The 22,135-nt window shown below is 38.8% G+C and overlaps 1 pseudogene across 1 annotated transcript in view; it reads left to right on the top strand.

Annotated features, from left to right (window-relative positions):
• LOC311206315 overlaps window positions 1-22,135 on the top strand; it is a 77,856-nt pseudogene that overhangs the window by 50,749 nt on the left and 4,972 nt on the right. Inside the window, exons 4-9 of the transcript in view lie at window positions 1,847-2,049; window positions 6,907-7,027; window positions 7,594-7,767; window positions 8,547-8,698; window positions 10,246-10,396; window positions 10,746-10,874. The product of the transcript in view is annotated as an uncharacterized misc_RNA (transcript). The remainder of the gene's footprint in view (window positions 1-1,846; window positions 2,050-6,906; window positions 7,028-7,593; window positions 7,768-8,546; window positions 8,699-10,245; window positions 10,397-10,745; window positions 10,875-22,135) is intronic.

Here is a 22,135-nt window from a genome sequence, read left to right on the forward strand (position 1 = left end):
TTGTTTATTCCTAACTAGAATTGTACATTAATTTTGTCCATCCTAGCAACCTCTGCTGGTGGAATAGGAGATTAAGAAGAAAAATTTCCTAAAGACTGAAACAACTTTGGGTTATTTCTTTGGAGTAAATTGTTTGCTATGTCTTCTATCAAGGGCTTCCATAGCCCTTATAGTGCCTATACCTGCTGCATTTCTTCAGAAGCCAGAGTCGACCTTTAAATGGATGCATTTAATTTAAAAAAAAATGAAGCAGTTGTTTAAATAGTTGTTGCTTGCACTCCTTGAATGGTGTGAGAGCAATAACAAAACATTTATTTTTCCCAGACCTGTAATTAACAGAAAAGCTAGAATAGCAGCAGTTAATAAAACCAAGTCATTGTGTAGTTTTTGCCTTTCATAGGTGATAATCACAGAACTTGGTAATTTGTTGGTCTTGTGAACTGAGAACCCATGAAGTAAGTACTCGAATCCATAACTTGAAAGCTTATTATATCACTACATAGACCTTCTGGAATGTAGCGTGACTCTCTTAGTAAAGTTTTTCCACTGGCAAAGCAAACTGAAAGTCACTTTTTGTCAGATCTCTGCTTCTGTCTTTTGCCTTTGTGTGTGTGTGTGTGTGTGTGTGTGTGTGTGTGTGTGTGTGTGTGTTAAAAGTGCAATGAAATTGCTCTGTTTCAAGCTCTAGTGTTTCATTCTCTACAGCTGTAGCCAATTTTAAAAGGTATGAAGGGACCACAGTGTTGGAATTGAAATCCAAGTTGCAGAACTGAAAGGTGAATTCACTTCTATCTAAGGAAGGCTGAATTACCTGAAGGACAAAACTGTTTGGCTGAATGTATCTAGCTGAATGTGGCTATTATGCAAGCACAAGACAGGAATGCTCATCTCCTGTAGTTTGCATTGCATTAGTATACAATATGCAGACATCCGATGTTGTCTTGTAGAGTCATGGGTTTCCTAGGACCAGACACATTAAGTTATTCTTGGGAATTCACTTGCAGTGTATCATAAGTGACTGCCTTTTCATCCTAGTCCTTGGTGAAATGCAAAAGTGCTTTCAGCACACCATTTTATTTAGCCTGTGTCTTCTGGCTAAGGGGATGTCAGAGGCAGGCAAGAATGCTGACAGTTGAAATATATGCCCCTGACTCTGGCAGTGCACTGTGATATCCTAAAAAGAAAGCAATTTTTTAAGTTTGTACAGAGAATTGCTTTATTCACGTACTGGTGTGACTTTCATGAGTTGTGTTTTAATATTAAGTATCTGTAGTGTTGCAATCACTTAAAAAATTGATTAGACAACGTGAACTTGAGCTTTATGAAATGAGTTTCCATCTACTTGCATTCCATTGCATAAATACTATACAGATTTCTTTTTAAACAAACAAACAATTATCAATATTTGGAACTCCTTTCTTGGAACAAAACATTCAAAGCAGCCATCACCATACAGAATAAATAAATAAATAAATAAATGAACCTTTATTTAAAGAAACAGTTGTAAGCTATTTGACAAAAGATTGTTTGAAAACTCTCCTAAGCTTGTTGTAAGCAATAAAGATAGAAGTTTACCCCTCAGCCACAGACTCTTCAGCACAGCAGTGAATAATCTACCTGTGTCTGCTATACATGTGTGTGGAAAGGAAGCTATGCCAATTAAGAAATGCTGTATGTATTCTTCATATAGTTTTGGTGTGCTCAGTCATCATCATTTTGTTCCTTAAGGTGCAGGCACATAAAGTTTGGTTTGTATCCACTTCCTGTGCTGCCATGATCACTCATCTTTTTGTAATTAAGATATTTATGATTTTTTCCCATTCTTGTGCATTTTATTCTTTCTTAGATATATCCAGATTGAAGAAAAAGAATGTGAATTCAACAGGAATTCCTGTCTCGTCTTTCACACTAAGTTGGCTAACTCTCACTACAAGCCAGAGCTACAGGCTCAGACCACTCGTTAATCTCACTATCACCAGGGATGGGCTGGAAGAACAGCAGCTGGCTGTGTTGCTTGGTGCTGAAAGGCTAGACTTGGAAAATCGTAAGGTAAAGACTATCTTTTGATCTCTCTGTTGCTCCTTCTGAGATTTTAAGGCTAATTTTAATAGGCCTGTTTGAATCTGCTGTATGGTAATTGCTAGTAACCCACATATTAGAAAGATTTTAAGGGTCAGATACCGCAAAGTGTAGAAAGTGTTTCTACAGATTTGCTCAAATTGGTGCTCCAAGAGGGCTGTGCTAGACCTAAAGCTTTGCTAGAAATTAAATGTATTGTGATCTTGTTCCCACACTTCTTTCTACTGCTCAGTTTGCTCTGTGCATTGCAATTATTTTACAGTACAGTATTAAAGCCTTGTACAGTGCTTTGTGCTTTAGTGATATTCAGCCAATAAGTGCAAATAAAACTTCATGTCAGTCCATAAGAGGCTATGATGGCACTTGGTTAGGACCTGGGGTACTTGGTTAATAAATTATAATTTATTCTTATTGAAATGCAGTTCTGTGGTTCTTGCAGTCATAGCCAATGTATGCTACTTTATGAACAGAAATACTTAAATATATGATTATAAAGAGGACCTTGAGCAGACTGGTCTAAAAAATTGAAAAGGTACTTAAGAGTATGAAATGAGTAGTAAGAATTCTTCCTATTTCTCTGTCCAGTTAGCTCATACACTTATCAAACTTCATCGGCGAAGATTAGCTGCCTCTCTTTGAGGTACTTCTGCTTCATGCAAGGGCAAGCTGGGTCAGAGAGCTTAATTACCCCTTGAAGAATGAAAGCAATATACTTGGGAACACCATGTGAAAACAACTTTCCATTTTCTTCTGCATCAGCACACTGCTCCACATGTGGATGTACACTTACGACACCTACATCATGTAGGTTTTTTTAGTGATAGGGTCAGATTCTGATGGAGAACTCCCAACAAGACTGGGCAAATACTTGCAGTATCAGAGGGCCTGTGCGGCAGAGCAGACAATGACCATACTTCCCCACCCTGCTTGCTCCCCTAGTGGGGTTCTCCAGCTTCGTGCTATTCTTGGTTTTCTCAACTGCCATTACCACTCACCTTCTCTGGCAAGATCCCAATCCTTTTGTGTAGTCTGAGGAGGAAGGAGGTTAGGAGAGAACTGAAGTTCTAGTCCATGGTGAGTGTGGTCTCCTCCTTGACCATGATCTTGACATTCTTGCTTTGAGTGTCCCAGAACTTTAATTCTAGCGTACTAGGACAGAAGATGAACTACCTCTTTCAGAAACTAAATTAAATCATCTGGTGCGATTAAAGAAAAATAGCTCACAAATGCTATAAACCAGCATTTTTACTGCTATTTTTTATTGTTTGAGTACAGAGTTTTCATTCTTTCTGCTAGTCAGTGCTAGTCAAGCAGCAGAACTGCTTCAAGACTGAGCTCAAGTGGCTGGAGAAGGACATGCTGCTCAGCCTGTCAGCTGCCAGGAAAGTTTCTTAGATGACAGTAAACTTACAGAAAAACTCAAATCAGCAAAGTCAGTTGCAGCAGAAATACAGTGCAATGTAATAATGGTTGAGCTGGTTTTAACAGCTTGAAGCCACTTGTAAAAATGTGCATTATTAATTATTTTTAGTGAATTAGTTTTATGAACTAGAAACTGTCAAACTCCTGTCTGTCCAGCAAGTGCTGTCCACCCACATACTCACAATTTCCTATTTATAGTATGTAGCTGCCACACAATTATTTTATTTTTCCTTTTTAGGTGCTTGAGTTAGTACTTGTAAGAGAAATACCAGCATGAAATGTGCATAAATGTATTCATATGATTTCCATGTTTTTACTAGTGAACAGGCACATTGCTGTGGAAAAGTTATTCCCTAATGTTTGTCCAAGCAGAAGCCTGCTTACCTTAAATATTTGCTGCTGTCTGAAATAAAGTCAGTTTGGTAGAGTGTATACATATTTTTTTCTTGTACTGATAGGAATTTTTTGGTAATTATGTGGGATAATCATAACGGATTAAAAAATAAACGAGGCAACTGTCATCCTATAGATAGCTAAAGCCGAAGAAAATGTTCAAATTAATGTGATGAGAGAGTTTTACAGACCAACACCTATAAGAGCATCTCTTTAATTCATTAGTAATAGCCTGGGCAGCATCAACCCTGTCTACTGGTACTCACTGAAGGTAAACAGTTATCTTGCTGATTTAGTTTCACAGTGCAAGGAGCAAAATCCTGCCTCCAGCAGTGATGCCCAATGTGTTGGTTATTATTTGTAGCAGAGGTGGTATGACATCACAGTGATAACACTGTATGTCTGAGAAAGGAGAGCACTGTGATTTCCTGCTGATTCCTAGCACAGTACCTCCCCACTGGCCTCTTGTTGTTGGCTGCCTCTGTTCTGATGGTGTTTTCTGACTGTGCTTCTGAAGTTTGCCTGCCTTTTGGGCAGCTGTCCTGCAGGATCAGGTAGTTGTCAGGGGTTCTCTATAAACTACCTGCTGTGGCAAATCATCTAAATTATTAGATGCTATAAGGAAGGAAGGTAACCCACTGCAAAATTATCATCTTTCTTGAGTGAGAGGGATATGCCTGCCAAGTTAAATAAGGAAGAAAAAGAGTATTGCTGTTTGCAGCATTCATTCCTGGATTGCTGAGTTTCCTCAAAGCTTCTTGGCAGAAATGGTTCAACCAGTAGTGCCTTGCATTTTAGTCTGCTAAGGACATCTCTTTTTAGAAGCCTACAGTCAGAAACTGATTGGTTATCTTGCATGCAGGAAAACAAACAGAATTCTGGAATTAAATAAATTAAAATAATTTTCTTTATTTTCAGGCCTTCAGAGCAGTCTTCCACAAAGCAATTAAGCAGGCTGAAGACATTCAGTAGTGTATCTCCAGTTTGACAGAAGCTGTCACATACTCAATATTTGTTTTCATGAGCCAAGGACTTTTTGACAAGGATAAGCTCATCTCCTGGCCCAAACTGCTTCTCAGGTGAGGAAATTTTTTCTGACTGATGTTACTGATATTATTGGTTTCTGTTTCTTATCTTAGAACATGATGCCTCTACCTAAGCAAGTTATCTTTTTGCCTGATGGCTGTGCAGTTTCTCACACAGTGTGATTTCTGCTTCAATATAAATCAGAATTGCAGAAATTCCAAAGATACTTTTATCCAACTCTATTTATTTAAAATGCTGCAGTGACTTTATGAAGCTACATTAAGGATAGATGACATGATTTAACTGCTTGTGGTTATATAATTAATAGTGGAATTGATGTGGCATAGTAAAATAAGAATTCTCTTAATAATACAGGTATCACATTCAGGCTGCTATTTTTCCTTTTTAATTTTAGAATCTGTAAATCCTGGGAAAAGATCAGGGATTACTACTTTTCCGGTAGATTTTGCCCTGAAGAGCTTGCTCCAAAAGATCTTGTATCATAGAGCTAACAATAACAAAGGTGGGGATTAAACTAGAAGCTAACCATTCATGAAGAAAGTAAAAGGTTATAAATTGGGGAATCTAGTTAGGGGGTTGATAGGAAAAAGGGAATCACTCTACAGATTTTATAAATGGGAGTTACAAGCAGACAAATATCTGGAAGAGAAAGGAGAGAGAAGCGTGAGGGGAGAGAAAACTGGTGATATCTCTGCATCATAATACAAATGGATTTCTTTGTATCACCCAGGCTTGTAGCACTGTGATGCTTAACTTTGCCTTTTTTATAGCAGCAGTACTGGGATGGATCAAGAACAATGGAAATCTATACAAGAACTAAAAAATAAGGTCTGTCATAATTACAGCATAGACAGAAGCCAGAGTATGGGGTACAATAAATTTCTGATTTTTTAAATACATTTTTGGATGGAAAGAGAAGGGGCTATTAACAAAAGGGAAAAGATGTATTTATGTCAGGAAGCAGAGAGACTATAGAGTGCCCTGGCAAAGGTGTCACTTTTTTCTTTAATATATGTGATTAAAGAGATAAAACAACTAGAAGAAAGCCTAGTAGAAACTGAGGATCCTTTTTTTTTTTTTTTTTTTGGTTTGCATTCAGTTTGTGTACCAGAACTGATTCATTCAGTTGCTATAGTTCTGCAGCCTACTTCTACAAAGTCTAAACTGCCATCAAAAGAATACTGAATCTATCCCTCCAACAGTGTTAAAAAAGTAACTTAATAAAAATAAAAATAAAAACACAACAACAAAACAACTACCACCATCATCATTAAAAAAAAAAAAAAATCAACTCAAGATTTTCAAATTTCCCAAAGCTTTGTGAGTGCTTGCAGTATACAGAGGGCCTATAATGAAGATGGAGACAGGAGTGCACTATTTGTCCTTCTCTCCATCTTTTGAGCCATAAAAAGGACACATGAAGATAATTAGATGGAATTGAGAAGTATTTACTTTTTCAGTAGTAAAATTATTTGTAGCCAAGTTTGCATAAGGTTAACTTCAGTGTGCAAGACTTGTTGCAAGACTACAGAAAAAAATTGCCAATATGGTTTAGCTCATTTTAAAACTTGTGTGAATTTGGCATTCGGTACATAAATGAACAGCAATTACATTTTCTTCAAAAAGCTTTGACTGTCACATTGAGTTTGATTTTCAAGGTGTCTTTAACAGTAAAGGTAAATTCAGCTGTGTGTGTGTGAAGGAATGGTTTGAGGAAAATCTGTCACAACCTTTAAAGGCAGATATATAAGATGATTCTATTTGCAATAGATTTCAAATCAATGTTTTAAAACAACCTTAAAACAAGACGTTAATTCTTATATCAGAAATTCAGAAAATGCAGCAATAAGAATTCTTGTGGCTTTGAGCTCCCTACTCAACGAGACTTTGAGTGGTGAATACTTTAAGGCAGAAGTGGCTCTGAACCAAGTCTGATGACCTTTTTCAATTTTGCACGCTGTCAAGATTCTTCTAAGAAGTAAAGAGAGAAGCACTTGAATTGGATTTCCTTCTTCGATTCAGAGTTGAATGCACTTACAAGAGTCCTGTTGACTTCTTAACTACTCAGTCATGGAGTGCCATTAGGGCAGGTTGTGAAAATTGCTTTTTAGTTCTAAATCCTTTTTGATGTTATTTCTGGAGGCAAGCTACAACTAGACAATCTCAGATAAAGTAATACATTCCACAGGAATTTGTAGTAGAAAGAGTGATGCTTTCAAAGAGTTGTCTTTGCGGTTTGAATATATTTTTCCTTAGGCATTGAGTGTTGTGGTTTATGAGGAAATCCTGTTATACTATAATTTGTCCAGTTGCCTAGAAATATAATATCGATCTTCATACCACTTCTTATTATAGTAAATGTCCATTACAAGGTTTACAGTTTGTCATATCTTGTTATTTAATAGTAAGCAGACAGTATGATAATACTGGCCAAAATAAACTCTTATAAATACTATTATATAGTATAATAGTATTATATAGTATAAATACTGTATATATGCAATTTAGTATTTTAAGGTAAGTCCTGAGACCCCTGTAATTGGTTGACGGAGGCTTTTTGATATATCCCCAAAATATCAATATTTATCTTCGTCTTTCAGCCTTCACAGAGAAGGTACATCCTCTGCATTTATGTCTTTGGTATGTTTCCAGGCTATGGCAGTGATGAATGTGCTCAAGGGAGTAGATAAAGATATTGAAGTATCCACCAAGAGGTAGAAGAAGTGGGTGGACTCAGAATGTCCAGATACAGAAAAACAAAAGCTCTCTAGAGAAACTAATCATACTGAGGGTGCTCCACCCGGACACAATGACATATGCTCTCAGGTATGAAATCTGACAGTACATCTGCCAGGGTGAGTGTGTGAGAGGGTGGCTTCTGTGTAACAGTGAAGAGAAGGAAGAGATCTTAAGAAGCAGGCAAATAACTTATAAAACTGAGTGGTCAAATGAAATTTGGAATCAGTGACTATGGCCATTCCCAGACAATATTTTGCTGATGATGAATTTATGTAGAGATGGTGTAGTGAGACACAAGTTGTGGCATATTTGGAGAGCTGTGTTTGTGATTTTTTGTATATAGGTACCCCGAGGAGAGTGCTCATTAATAAACAAAAATAGATATGTTGTTAATAGCTGAAAGTGTTAGTTCTCCTTATCATGACTGTTAACTAGCCCCATGGGATGACAATTTTGGGGGTCTCCCATTTTTAAAATTCTGTTCTATAACAAAGATTCGGTTTTTCTGAAGAAGCGGTTTTTCTGTTCTGTGTGATTATTCTGTCCAGCTACCATAGCTTTACATGACAGTATTGCCTGTGTATAATGACTTCTTGGATTCAGTTACTGAACAGGTTCTTTCTCATTCAAAAGTAGCTGGCTTCTGTCATGTGGTCTCTACCCCATAGAGAAAACAAACTGATTGCCCTCTGTCTCACTTCACCATCTGGCTCCCACTTTTGCCTTCAGTTCACTTCCCTGACGCTGTCTTTAATGAAACCACTTAGACCATCGCTGTCGGCAGCTCCAGTCTAAGAATAGTGCAGGCTAGAAGCCTGTAGCAGAGATCATTTCTGATCTTTAGCACATGTTTTCTGTACATATACAAACTTTGTGGAGGAAAAGCTTGGCTCAAAATATGTGGAAGGCATGAGGATAGACTTAGCAAAATCATACGAAGAGAGCAGTCCAGCCACTCCTGTGTTTTTTCTTCTGTCTCCACAAGTGAATCCACTTCACAGAATCACAGAATTTCTAGGTTGGAAGAGACCTCAAGATCATCGAGTCCAACCTCTGACCTAATGCTAACAGTCCCCACTAAACCATATCCCTAAGCTCTACATCTAAACGTCTTTTGAAGACTTCCAGGGATGGTGACTCCACCACTTCCCTGGGCAGCTTGTTCCAATGCCTAACAACCCTTTCTGTAAAGAAGTTCTTCCTAACATCTAACCTGAAACTCCCCTGGCACAACTTTAGCCCATTCCCCCTCGTCCTGTCACCAGGCACGTGGGAGAACAGGCCAACCCCCACCTCACTACAGCCTCCCTTGAGGTACCTATAGAGAGCGATAAGGTCGCCCCTGAGCCTCCTCTTCTCCAGGCTGAACAAGCCCAGCTCCCTCAGCCGCTCCTCATAGGACTTGTTCTCCAGGCCCCTCACCAGCTTCGTCGCCTTTCTCTGCACCCGCTCAAGCACCTCGATGTCCTTCTTGAAGACACTTGAAGACATTGAGACACTAGGTAAGCTCCTTACTTGCTTCTGGTGCAAGGATCACTCAACTGTGCTCCAACTAAATAAGAAAAAGTGAGTTCCCAATTGAAATGGAGCATATGGGGTCATATCTGTAGATATATCAATATATGATATCTATGTGTATATTTGTATGTATGTACCTATAAACACATGTATGTGTATTTTTACTAAACAGAACAAAGCCCTCTGGAATAATCGCTCATTAAAACGGAGTACACATTAATATGGGAAAGTTGGGCAGAGTTTATTTTCAGCAGAAGATTCAAGTTCTAAAGTTTCTTCCACCCCCACCATATTCGCGATAAATTGGGTGGATGAAAAGTGTAAGACCATAAGTGTTACAGTAAGAAATTCTTAGTCTGAGCATTCCTGTGCTTGGCATAATGCAGGTTTCCTTTGTACTGTTTTCTACCTTTTGACTAGATGAGGGCCAGAGGGCAATTTTCTCCATGCTCATGTAATCTTGTGCCCCCTGTGACTAAATAATGGTCATTATACAAACTATATTCAATTGTATAGGGCTCCGTCGCTTTATACTTAGGATTGCTATTCCCTACAGACAATAGTGAGAATACCAGGTTAATACAGCTGTGACCTCACTGTGCTCAATTTAAACTCAGGCCTCACAAGGTGAGAGGCTTGTGCATTTACCCACTGAACCAATCAGTTAAAAAACTGATGTGATATCTACCACATGTTGCTCCCTTTTTCATAAGGGAATTGCTCTGTACCCCCTGTAAGAGTTTCTAAAGCTCAGTAACAATGCCGAGCATCTATCAAAATGTCAAAAGGTTCATTATCTTAAAACCAAGGGAACAGATTTCTGCAGGCTTTTTCTAATACCAGCAATAAGGCCACTGTTGAGAGCTCGCAATTTTGCTTGTTGAAATTGTAAGGGTTTAGTGAAGTGCTTCAGAAGAAGTAATATGCATTGCACAAGTGATAGTGAAATTAATGGGGGCATTATCATTCTTTTTCCTTTCTGCTCTGCTAATTTTCCTATCTCCTCCCCCTCTGTCACTCACTCTCCCCCAATTATTTCTTTTACAGGCAAAAAGCTTGGTTTCACTATAGAGTCTGGAAGATTTCATAACATCTCTTTAAAACAAGAGCTGGAGATGGTTACAGAGGAAGCACTCAAGACTGTCACACGTGGCCACTGGGTTCTTCTTCAAGTGAGTGTTCAATGCCCTCTCCAATGGTGCGTGTCTGCTCAGTTGGAGGGATGTTCCCAGGTTATACACAAAATATATACAGTGGGTTACAGAAGAAGTGTTAAATGGCTAATAATTTTCTTTTTAGCTTGAATTTATAAAAGGATAAACATTATATTAATATGTTGTCATATTTTGCTTAAAACTATCCTCACCCTCCCAGGAGGAGCAGGAGAGATAACACAGCCTCAGGTGGGTAGGCAGAAGTGAGCCTCTGGTGGGTAGGCAGAACCATCCCCGGGAATACATCTGGTAGCCAAGTGCCTAGTAACTTTGGAAAAACTTCTTGAGCAATACAGTGAAGAAAGTCTCTTTGACTTCTCATGTCTTTGGTAGTGCTGAACCAGCTCCAACCCCAGAAGAGCACATCATTCCTCATGGAATACTAGAAAACTCTGTTAAAATTACCAGTGAACCTCCTATGGGGATACTAACCTACACTCTAAGCTCTACAATTTTGACAAGGTAAAAGAAAGATGGACTTTTTTTCATTAGTTTGTTTTAAGTATTCACTCCTCTGTGGGGAGAATCAATGGTATTCATGACTGTTGTGTAGCAGACCAGAACTTTGGGATTTTTGTGTTTCCAAACTAAATGGCAGCTACAGGATGTTTGTTGCCTGTGTCCTGTGCTGTTTTCTGTCAATGTTGGGAAGAAAGGTGTGACAATAGCACCTGCATGCATATTATTAAATATCTAGGTATAGACATGCATAACTGTGTTTAGAAAGATAGACAAAGGTGCACTTATTACATGAGCTTTACCCAGCAGTGCTGTCTTATGGAAAAAAAAAATATATATATATATATATTTTTATATATATATATATATATATATATATATATATATATATATATATATGTTATTTTATTCAATGGTACTTGCTAACTTTGTGCAGCTCTTAATTTTTGGTAGGTTAGACCACATCCATTCTCCCACAGTGTAGATTTATGCATCCAGATGTTCAAGCAATGCCTCACTACCCTATGTATGAATTTCTGTAGTTAGGCATAAAGAAGGAAAATTATGACCAAGGGTTACATACTGTTTGTTGTTGTCTTTTGCTCTTTTCCTGTGTGAGAGTTGCTTGGTGAGAGGAAGAAGCATGTGAAGGATGAGGTAAGAATGGGGAAAACAGGAGTGTTCCTGGATGGGCTGCATCCCTTCTAGTCCCTGGTTATCCCTGCTCTGAGGAACTTGTAGAGAGATCTCCAAATTTGGGGTAAGTCGTCTGTGGAGGTGCTGCAGTAGCAAGCTTTCTCAAGTCAGCAAAGCATAGCACGATAAAGGCAAGCAGAACTCTTTACTTTAGCCATTTAGTAATATATTCAGGCTCCCCAGGGAAGTGCTCACAGCACCAAGTCTGCTGGAGTTCAGGGAGTGTTTGGACAATGCTCTTAGAGGTGGTTTAATTTCTAGGTAGTCCTGAGTGCAGCCAAAAGTTGGATCTGATGATCCTTGTGGGTCCCTTCCAACTTGGGATAATCTGTGATTCTGTTAACATGCATTTATGTGAACATAGGCTACATGAAGGCAGAGCTTGGATGTGAACAGGGTAAGAGTTGCTTCTAAGGAAAACTATGTGAACCAACACCCAGGAAAAAAAAAAAAAAAAAGGAACATTACACTGAAAGAGCCATGTCAAAGCTACCTCAGCTACAAATGCATTAATTATAGTAGTATGAGGGGATCTGAAAGATTATTCTTGGGAGAATAGGAGAATGTCTGTGGTTTTGTGGCTAAACATACAACTTGTAACACAGCTCTCTTTTTTATTATTTTTATTTTTTAATAACTTATTATGATAATAATTCAAATGGAAAGCTCAAAAGAAAAGGCTAGAAATTTTTAATAAAGGCAAGGCATATGCATTGCTGACCCACTTCGGACTACAGTCAATTCAAGTATAAGTATGTATTTTAATTAGCTAATTTCTAAGCTCAATACTTTAGAATGTGCCCTCTCCCCCCATTATTTTGAGCCATGAGGTTTACTATAAAAAATCCTGTATAAACACCATCTTTAATACATTTCTGATTATGATATTTTATTTTTTTAGGTTAAAAAAAAAAAAAAAAAAAAGTAATGAGAAAACCAAACTATGCCTAAACCATGCCTAATCTAGGTGGAATAAATTTAATGTTTTGTGTCTTTAGGACAGAAGCTTGTGTTGAATGGTTAAACTCAGGATTCTGACCTAAGGATTTATTTTTTTTTGTCAGATATATTCTTCACTTTTACCCAGTTTTTGCTACCTGTTATTCAGCTAAGGATGATTTATTTTCTCTGGACAGCCAAGAGATTATCCCTCTGAAGCTTTTTTCCACTTATCTATGTTTTTATTTGTATCAAAAGTCATTTTTATTATGTCTGTTTCTTCTCAAACTAAAAGAACATAGAAAACTGTCAAAGAACCAAGAATGAATTTATGCAGGTTTTATAGGAAAATTACAGTTTGTCTCAGTAGTTTAAAAAACAATTAAAGCCCTTCACAGAATCTCATTTTGCCAAGATTCTTTGCCAACTCTACAAAACAAGCAAAAACAAAAGAAAAGTGATTAAACTTCACTTTCAAACATGACTTTTTAGGAAACAGCATAAAATCGGAAGGAACAGTGTGCTTTTCAATAAATGGTATTGGTAAAACTGGTAAATATTTTACTTGGGATAAAGTCTATGGAGTTTTCTGCTAAGAAACTGTAATGCTCATCTGAGTGATATTTATAGAGCTCTACTTTCATTGGTTTCAGTTATACACCAGGTCTCTTTCCTAAGGGACACTTGTAAATAAAAAGGTAACCATCAACAATTTTGCTTCTGGGAAATACTGCCAAAAATACTGCCTACTAGTCACTTATCACAGTATCTCACTCTTCGTCAGACCTCAGGCTTGTGAGTGCTCCCTTTTGGCAACTGAGGCAGGCACAGCTATCAATTACATTGCCAGTTGTTAAGTGGATAAACGTATTCCTTTTTTACTTTGGCAGGATACCCTTGAACTGCATAGCAAAGAACAGGAATTTAAAAACATCTTTTTCTCTCTCTGCCTTTTTCACACTTGCATTGCTAGTAGACTCAGGTTAGGCCCTCCAGGTTGGAATCAAAGATACCTGTTCGGTACTAGAGACCTCAGCATTTGCCTCCATGTCCTCTGCAATTATTTGGAGACTCATACGGAGGTAAGATGTGGTCAAGTAACCCACACACCAAGGTTATTTCAGCTTAGCTGTTTGTACTGAATAAGGGGAAAGCAATTTTTCTCTGAAGCTGTTATTAAAATATCTGGCATTATGTGGTTCTGTTGCTGAGTATGAAAATAAACCAGATCAAAGGTTTTTTTCTTTTTTTTTTTTCTTCTTTTTCTGGTGGGGGATGCTTGAACTTTATAATATAGGTCAAACCAGTTCCACATCACTAGCTAAGGGGGGAAAAAAATGCCCTTCATTATGTTAACAAAAACAGTGGTTTACATGTGCATATATGCCAAATTCATTAGGCAGGTAATGAAGCATTTGCACAAATGTAATTACATACAGCAATTTTGACAGTTCATAACACTGCATTAATAATCACTACAATTAGTTCTGATGATGGAAGCAATTTACAGCACGTCACATGTATAAATAATGGTGCATTTCCTGCGTGTGTCATTATTATGTATTAAGGATGCCACCTTGTTGTGACTTTCTCAGTAATGTTCCCCTTGAGTCGAAGTTAAGGGTAGATGAGTGTTTTTACTTTTGAGCTTCAGCATATTTTACACTTGTATAGTTTAACTACTCAGTTGAGGTCATTTATGTAAGTTCTGCAAATGCAATTTCCAAATAATTGCAATAGTTATTTATTACTGAATAATGTAGATAGTACTGAATAGGTCCTCCCATGCTCATAATTTAAATAAATCTAAGAGATATTTATATCTTTAAAGAAAAGAGAAAGAGAGAGAGAGAAATGTTAGCCCTTGGTGATATGCTTTTCTCTGTATCTTCCAACTTGTAATTAGTCTTGGAAATTAATTTTCCTTTCTTCTTTTTCCCTTACTGACCTTTTTTTCTTTTTTCTTTTTTTTTTTTTTTCTTTTTTTTTTTTTAGCTAATAGGACTTGAAACTGGTTTTCCCTTCTGTGATACTTGGTGTCATGTTGAAATAATTGCTTAATTTTATAGTGATGATTTAATAATGCTTCCCATTTAAAAAACAAGTCTATAAAATCAGCTTATTCCAACCCTTAGTTTTCTTTGCTAATAAATCTTGCTGCTCTTTAAGCTTGGTTCTTTTCAAACCACAATTCATAAGCATGATAATTAATTCTGCTAATTAATGAGAGGGAGGGTTCTGATGGCAGGAAGGGCTAGGAAGGTCTGTAAGAGCAAGAATCACTTCAGCTCTCCTGTTGGTAATACTGCTTATTGTCCCTTTTCATTGTATTGGTTAGCGATTCATTATACTGTAGCTTTATAAGCATTTTAAACATAGATATTGTAGAGAGAGGAGAGAGAATAGATTTTCAAGATGCAACTTTTTGTGTATATACACATGTGCATATGTGTATACACACACACACACACATATATATATTACTATAGCTATAGCTCTCATTTGGTACCTTTTGGGGACACATTTATTTAATACAGGTAGGGGCTGACCAGAAAACATAAACTGGAAAACTTTAGCTAGCCCATCAGCTAGTGGAGTGTCTTAACTCCATCATCATTGATACTGGTTTTGCTCTTTCCTTGGGAATATTTAACCTCCTTGCATCTCAGTTTGATTTAACCCATTTTCCTATTGCAAGATGAACTCCACCGTTGTCACCTCTGATAGCTAAGGTCTTTTCAGGTGAAATGCAGGATGCATGATCCTACCTCAATGTCCCACTCTTTCCCTCCACTTTCTTGTCTCCATACGCATGTTCACGGAGTCGTTGTTCAGTGTTGAGGGGAATGTGGACTCCGGCCTCTCTGTGTCCATCCAACAAGCTACGTGTCAAGGGCTTTTTGAGTTCAAACAGATCATTTTCCCCTGGATTACAACAACAGCAGTTATGCAAACCTGACAGCCTAAAAGATTTAAAGATTTCTAATGCAAAACCCTCAGTTTTCTCACATTAGTAAAAATGTCCCTCTTCTATTGTAAACTTTGATTATTCCTGTGTTATTGATATCCCCAAAGGTATGCAGCTGAATGAGCTTGTACTGTTGTCTTCTAAAAGACAAAAGGAAACAACCATTTCTTGACATAAATACATATGAAATGGGAAAAATATTAAATGTGTTTCTATTGCCAACAAGGAGAGAAGCAAGTTTCTTCTAATTGAAGGAACATATTATTTTAAACCCAAGTTGGCATTTTTTACAGGGATTCTCTGTTTGGGCTTCTCAACACCCATTTGCAGTGTTGTCTATTATATCCCGGTGGCTTTTTTTTTTTCTTTCTTCCTTTTTTATTTTTTTTTTCTCCATTCTCTTCAACCCAGTTTAAAAGAAGGATGGATTAGAGTTTCACATATTCAAACTGAAATAAACTTGTAACAAACACACCGGAATAGTTGTAGCTATTTTACATGTTCTGTTCTGTCACATCATGCAATATTTAAAGCCTGTAATTAAGTTTTTACTTGAACTGTTGGGAGGCAAATACTGCCTCCAAGGGTGTAAAGGTTCCCGTCTGGAAAGGCTTCATCACAAACTGGCATATTTTGCAAACCAAAGGGTAGCAAAAAGAAGCTTCAAACTCTGTGAAGCCAAATAGAACAGAAAGACAGTAGTTCATGGAATAAAATGTGTTACCACTGCTAATCACAAGCTGTAAAAGCAGCATTATGGCTACAGCTCTACAATAAACATAGTGCTTACAAGATGTGGTAGTAATGGGATTAATATTAATTCAATTTTTGCTGAAGTTTTTGAATACGTCCCAAATTCAAATAATGTAGAATTTCAGTTACTCAGTGTTTCCTAGTGAGGAGATATAAAAGGCTGCAATCAGATACAAGTTTTTTATTTCTCCTCTAAGAAAGGCACAGTAGGTTACCTTCCTGTCACTCATGAGGATTATGTTTTTAAAGATCTGTATAGGAAAATGCATGCACTTGTTAATGAGTTATGTTCTTGTATATCATGCAGTGTTTTGAAAATGTTCTATTCTCTTAAAATCTTTTTATAAAGAATAAGGTAGAAAATAACGACATAAGGCTCCAATGATACTGCTTTATGCCATTAGACAATTTTAGTCATAAACTTGATATTTTTACTCAGGTATTTATAGGTACCTCTCACTAAATTGGAAAAAAAAATAAATAAATAAAAAATAAAGAAAAAATAAAAAGGGGGGGAGGGGAAGAAAGAAATAAAACTGTTTCAAAGTAGTTATTTTCTAAACAACAGCAACAAAAAACAGTAATAAGAATACATAACCATGAAGCTTTGTAGAAGGAAGTATTTGATTGTCTTTTGTTTCTCATAACAGTGTTTATTCTAGGCATCTTAGGTTTGTTCTTTTCAAAGCTTCTGTTGTTTTATTTAATGGTGTTACCTTGGGTAATAGACTTGTGTTTTCTCTTTGGTGAAATTTTGTACGGTGGCTACATCACTGGGACCACGGTCTCTGCTATATATATATGCAAGAAGTCAAGGCCTCATCTGTGATAATATCTTTCATATACATAGCAAGAGCTCTTGAATGAGCATATACTTTGTTAACTCTGAGAGAAATTCATCTCTCAGAAATGGAGCCTTCTGGGAAGCCCACGAGCTTTCTTGTCTTTGCGGTCCCACCCATACCAAGGTCTTGTCTAGCTGTCGTGGAATAAATGACCCAACTTGTAATGAGTGCCATGACTCATCATGTGCAGATTTTGTCTGCAAGGGTTTGTGACTTGGCATGCAGTTTGTTTAAACACTTCTGCAGGCGCTTACTTGGCACCTTCAGCTCAGTGTTTTGTAACATGGCTTGTATAGCCAGCCTTATGACATTAGGGATCAGTGCATTTAGGTTTCCATTTTCCTAGTTTAATTACTTTCTTTTAAGTTATTGCTGCTTAAAAATGTCTGGGCAGGCATAAGGAGGTGTCTTTTATAAAACTGTGCTTAAACCAATGTAATTGATAGATTCACCAGTTACAGCAGTCCAGAATGGCATAATCTTCAAAACTTGCCTTTAACTGTTTGCATGCCATCTTCTCTGGATAAAAAAAAAAGCATGGAAATGTTATACATTTCCTCGGGTGTTCTTCTGTTCCCAAAATAGGAAAAACAGCTTGTAAGACTACGCATCATTTTTCATGTTCCTCTCACACATCTGTTTCTGCAGCCGCAGTTTTGTCAGATCATCACCAGCTGATGAATACTGCATGCTTTGAATTTCGTCTTTGAGATTTGGTCCTGGACAGCACTGCATGTGGAGCATCCATGAGTCTAAGGTGCAAGTCTGCCAAAGCTGCTTCTAGCTGCAAAGAAGTGCCAGAACTTCTAAGGGCACCAAAAGATAATGTTACTTTTAATTCTAGAAGCTTTGCATGGGAAATACTTTAATCTGTTTTCATGTGTACATACATATAGATAGATTTATATCATATAGAGAGAGAAAGGAAATATAAAGGAAATATATATAAAGGAAAATGAAACAAAACAAACCTGGCTGATTCTCCTAAGCTGCTAACTAGTTGGTTCAGAGAATTTACTGCAGTTTGTTAAAATCAGCCGAGACCTTTTTCAAGAGCTTTCCAGACTTATTTTTCTTTGTCCATAGGTAAAATGCTTATTTGGAAGGAAAAAATAAATAAATAAATTTTAAAAAAGAAAGAAAGGGTGGAAAAACAAAACAAAACAAAACAAAATGTTATGTTTGAGCAGGCCATTTGTTGAGGCTTGCTATCTTAGGCAAAGCTCACTTTTCACCCTCAGCCATGCTGCTGAAGCCTGCCTTAAGGCTCCGGGCGAGATGAGTTTGCTCATGTCTCCCCCGCCTGTACTGAGTGGGTTTTCCTATGTCAAAGAGCCACACGCAGATTAACACAATTTGAAGGAACTGCTCCGAAGAAGAGGCCCGAGCACAAGTTGCCATGGAGATGGGGAGGCTAAGCTCCACTGTACTTGTGACCTCCGCCAGGCTGATTTCTCCAAATGACAGCTGGGGTTGCAGGGGCACACTAGGAAGCTCGTGTTGGCGGTCCCTGCTCTGCATCTAGCCCGTGGATGAATAAAGAATTACTGCTTCCAGTTTAGGCAGTCCATTAACCTTCACAAGCCTGAACTTTCATTCAAATAATTGTAAAATAAGTATAGGTGGTGAAACCTGAGGAGAATCACTGCTATTTGTATGGCCTTTGGAAAGTTTAGGGACCCAACCCTGAGCAGGCATCTGCTGGTATTTCAAGCAGCAAGATGATATCTTTCCAAGCATTTTGCCTTAATTGGAAAATGTTACAACACCAAATTACTGGCAAAACCAGAAACCCATGTACTGACTGGTGGCCAGATGAATGCAAACAGGATGGATGCACATCTCATCAGTGCTGCTGTTGTGCGTTGGCTGGACAGATTGCCTGTTTTACCTACCCATGTTGCTGAGAAATTCTTTCAGCTGCAAACCCAACCACAAGGTATGTTATAATAAACCACTACAGATTGGCTTTGCTGACCACATGTGGGAACTGTCGTAGGGACACAAGGGTGGTGAGTTCCTGGTAGGAGCTCTGGTAGCACCCAGCCTCCCGTTGCACGTGTGGCTCCCAGGAACACACATCCTAATGCACAACACATCCTAAATGCCAGCACAGAGAATAGTAAGTGCCGGCTGACTGTCTGATGGAATTGATCTTTCACTCAAGGTGATTAGCAGGGTTTTTTTTCAACACCAAGGCGCTGCATCAAAGTGGGGTCTTAAGGCACAGCTTATTGTGGGTGAGGTTAGCGGCTTCGGTGCAGGTAAATAGCTGGTTGCAGAACCAAAATGACTTCAGAAATAAGTGCTTACTGGTATTAGTGGGAGCAGCAGCTTGTTGTTGACTGTTCTAAATGCCAAAAGCCTTTAAATTTTATTGTGATTTTGTGGAGTGGACCCTGCATTAGGAAGAAATAGCTCCTGTGAAAAGCACCACTTATAGTCAGAAATAGGTTGCAGCAAAAACAACTTGCAAGTCCAGCCTAAATCCCAGAAGGGTCTAGTCTGGGCTAGACCAAACTAGTTCAGAGAAACATTTTGAATTCAGTTAAGTCCTTACAGCACAAGAGACTGGAAAACAAATATGACTGCTACAGCTTTTATGCTGTTCTGTTGTCAGTTGGAGGGCAGTTGTGAGCACAGTGTGTGTTTGTGCAATACCCCTACTTAGCTGCACACTGAGCAGAATTAAAGCTGTGAGTCGTGTGTTAGGTTCAGGTGGATTGAGGCTCTTGTCCTGCCTCTCCCACAGGTGTCCTGTGTGGCTGTTAGCAGTGTGTCTCAGGCCCTCATCTGCAAAAACGACATAATAATCCTTGCTCATTTTCTGAGGGAGGGGATGCAGAAATTCAGTACTAAAAATTACACTTGCCTCAGTAGGGGCAGTCCTTAAAATAAACTCAGAGCATCCTCATAAAGAAAGCAGTATCAGTCCTTCGATACTATAGAAAATGGGAATGTCATAAAAGCGTGCAAATAGTAACCATCCTAAAATAGTTTGATAATCCTACTCCGCTGTGGTGGAATGTATAGGTGGCATTTTAATAGACTCCAGACATTTCTGAAACTTTTTAGATGCAGAAGAATGAAGAAGAATGGAGAGATGAGTTGAATGTTAACAGTAGTGGTGACAATGTGCCAGCCTGTGGTGGACTGCACTAGGGAGGAATTTGGATCAGAGGAACACAGCTCATTTTGGAGACTTTCTTTTCAGCTTTGAATTTAACATGGGGTGTGAAACAAAAGATGTATCTAGCTTGCATTTTTGTGTGTTTTACATAAAAATATGCGAGAGGTGGCTGAGCTAGCTAGCCTAGCCTTCACTCCAGTGCTATGTTCCCACTGCTGTGTGACAAACCCCTCCTGTCCTGATCTCAGCCTGCACTCCTGCATTGTCTGCCACATCCACTTCTCTTCTCACAGGTAACTAGTGGTAGGACTAGAGGGAATGGCCTCAAGTTGTGCTGGGGGAGGTTCAGGTTGGAAATGAGGAGAAATTTCTTTTCTGAAGGAGCAGTCAGGCATTGGGATGGGTTGCCTAGGGAGGTGGTGGTGTCACCGTCCCTGGGGGTGTTCAAGGTAAGGTTGGACGTGGTGTTTAGGGACATGGTTTAGTGGGTGACATTGGTGGTAGGGGGACAGCTGGACCAGATGATCTTGGAGGTCTTTTCCAACCTTAATGATTCTATGATCCATCACTCAGCCTGGCTAGGAAGAGTCAGGCCTCCATGCTGGGAGGAGCAGTCAGGGCAGAGCACGCTCCCACCGCTCCCAGCCTTGGCCCTTGCTCTGAACCTTGGGTGAGGGTTTCCCTGGCAAGCTGTGGTAGAGGATGAGGCAGCTTTCTGGGATTTTTAGTTTTCCAGTAGTCTGAAGGGGAGAAATCTGAGAAAGGAGGCTGTTTGATTACTTCTTAGCCCCAGCGCCTCCCTTATAGCACATGTGGAGTTTAGCAGAAGGGTACAGAATCAACAGCAGGCCGTTGGATGCTGTGTCGAAGGGTATGGTTACATACTCACATACCCAGATATCCTAGTGCAGCCAAAATGACTGCGGGAACATGTGGAAGACTATGGCTGTTTTAAGCATGGAACAGCGCTATTACTTACAGTGCTTAACAGATTAAATGAAAAAGGATGAGCAGGAAAAGAAATTGTAGTTAGAAATTTATACTAGATCTTTTCTCAGGCTCTGCTGTCTTCTGTACCTTCCTTTCTGAACGTACAGCGGAGACACAATGCCCAGATGCCCCAAAAGCTGGCGTGTCATGCGGCAGACATCAGCTCCTCATTTTCCTCATCCTCACCAGTTATTGCAATTTCTCTGCGACTGCCATTCTTGCTCTGTAGTTCTCCGACCCTTGCCTTCCTCTCTCATATTCCCCTGGGCACTTCTTTTCACCATTAGGTCACAGAGGTTTTGCAGATGTGAATCCAACAGTTCTGGATACAAGCAGCAAAAACGTGCTTCAGTCTCACATTTTCCAGGGGAGCTTGCACTGTGCATTTTTTGGTTCCTGTTCAGAGTGTGGAAAATTATTTATGGCATTCCTCATTAATTCTGCTAAAGCCAAGGGCTGAAATAGAGCTGCATTACTGTTTTGGTTTCAGTTCTTGGTCATTAGTGCTGTTAGGAATTGTTTTTCATTTGTGTTCTGACTCGAATCCAGAGCAAGCCTGCAGGGGAGAGAGGCTCTTTTTGGGGATGAGACATGCGTGTGCGTGTCTGCGCTGTATTCTGCCTGGTGCCTAAGATAGCAAGGACTGGGGGGAAGGTAGGAAGTAATGGAAGCTACTAGGCACTACAGAAATACAAATCATCATGCTGGCAACATGATCTCAGGGTACATCACTATAGCAATGGTCATCCCAAGGCCAGGGACATGTTGGCAGGACTTTGGAGTAACGTTACTTGAAAATTTGGAGGTAAATAGAGGTTAAGTGTTAATTGGTTGTTGAAGAGTCAGCAAAGGTGTGCGAGCACTTCTGGTTTTTATCTGCTTAGGAAAGTGGGATGTTTGCTCACTCCTGTAGAGTGACATGAGACTTTCAAAAAGGAGTTGA

This window comes from Netta rufina, assembly GCF_964035555.1.
Source record: "Netta rufina genome assembly, chromosome: 2".
Lineage (NCBI taxonomy): Eukaryota > Metazoa > Chordata > Aves > Anseriformes > Anatidae > Netta > Netta rufina.